We start from the raw sequence: 1814 nt of genomic DNA on the forward strand, positions 1-1814 counted from the left end.
TAGCTGGCCTGCGATTGCAAACGAGAGCCCGGGACCAAATGCCCGTGTGGTGTTACCAGCAACGGCACCATCGCTTATGTGCACTCTGAATGGGGAACCCATGACATGAGCACCCCTGTACCTTACCTCGAGTTCAGCTTGACCGCTCTTAAGTGGAGTGTACGTACAAATTGTAGAGCCGTTTCCAAACGAGTTGCTGCACGAGCCATTTGTATCAGAGATTATCCCACAAGAAATGTATTCGTCTTCCCCCAAAACGGAATTCCCGTACGCATCACGGGCAGTCGCAGTGAAGTTCGTGGCTACATTTACTGTCGCCGTTTCAAGTCCTGGGCCCCAATCTGCACTGCTAGCATACGCCACCGCGGCGTTTGATTCTACCACGTGCAGGAAAGGCGACCCTTTGATATGAAGGTCATGTATGGTCACAGCAAGTTCATGAACCCCAGAAATTTTTGGCCGCACAAATGCAAAATAAGTCCCATTCCCTGCATCCACAATGCTTCCGATTGTAGTAGCGCTGTGAGGTGATCCACGATGACTAGCCTCCCAGTCTTCGAGTTTGCTTGGTTCGCTCAGGACGTACTTGGCCATTATGTCGAACACATCGCCACCAACATGTCGTCTATTGCCTAAGGCATCAACCGATACAATAGTGAACTTTGAGGTTATCCCTGCAATGCCATTGTAAAGTCCAGTCCCAATGGCGAAGCAGCTTGCAGCGAATGCGCGTGTCGGAGATACTTTTACCTGCAGGATTATTGGATCATGGGCAGACCAAGGAATTCAGGGTAGATCGAACCTCGAAGGGGCTGCGAAAGATGCGCTTGTCGCTTAGTGGCCCTGTCGCCAAATCATCATGAGAGTGGTTAGCTCTGTAAGACACATCCAAGTCGTACGAGCCAGATCCTGTCGAGTATCCGTGAGCGCGAACAATACTACCAACCAAATCCAGCGAAAGAGAAAATTGAACCACGATGGGAGATTCCTGTGCTGGGTTCCTCAGGGTCGCATTTGCTTTCATGTTCAAGCTGTCACGACTTTTAAGCGAGCTGGGACTGAACGCCATCGTGCGGATTTTAGCGACTGGAAGTGCATACAAAAATGGCTTCAGATCGTCGCAACGGTTCCCGAACACATCAGCAAGCACCACTTGAAATACAAGCGGGTGACCAGCCTCGCCGGCAGTCAACCCGCCCCCGACACCAAAAGAGCGTTCAGCAGACACCGCGGCAGAGGCAACCTCAACGACAGTTGGGGAAGTATGGAGTTCGTTTACGTAATACCTATTTCATTACCATGTTCGCAAGAATTTGACAAGATGCGCCGGATGCCCGTCGATGAAGGCTCTACTCAAAAACAAATAATCAGGGGAAATAATCGTACGTGATGTGGATGTCGACGACCATTCAAGTGAAATACCCTTATTACACCCAACTAGGTCTCTTTTCCCGCCACCAAGAAAACATCCTTGAGCAGGACGAGAGAGGCGCAATTCGAGGACGATCGAGTGCAAATGACCCGCCTTGGAATGTATGGGCACCTTCAACCCAAACTCTGGATAATTCCGAGCTCTCCAGGAATCCGCTATCAGCCTGCCGTCAAACCAGAGTCGCACACCAGTTCCTTCACCAAGAGTAGTTACATACAGAAAGTAGGGCTCACTGTAGCTTGGACACAACCGACCACTCCACCGCACAAAATTAGTGTCCAATCCCAGTTCAATCTGTGGCGAATCACCCACTTTAAGATATCCGTACTCCCAGCGAAAATTTACTTGTGCATCTGTACGTACCACGGCTTCCTTTGCCCAG

The sequence above is a fragment of the Aureococcus anophagefferens genome, assembly GCF_000186865.1.
Source record: "Aureococcus anophagefferens unplaced genomic scaffold AURANscaffold_24, whole genome shotgun sequence".
NCBI classification, from domain to species: domain Eukaryota; class Pelagophyceae; order Pelagomonadales; family Pelagomonadaceae; genus Aureococcus; species Aureococcus anophagefferens.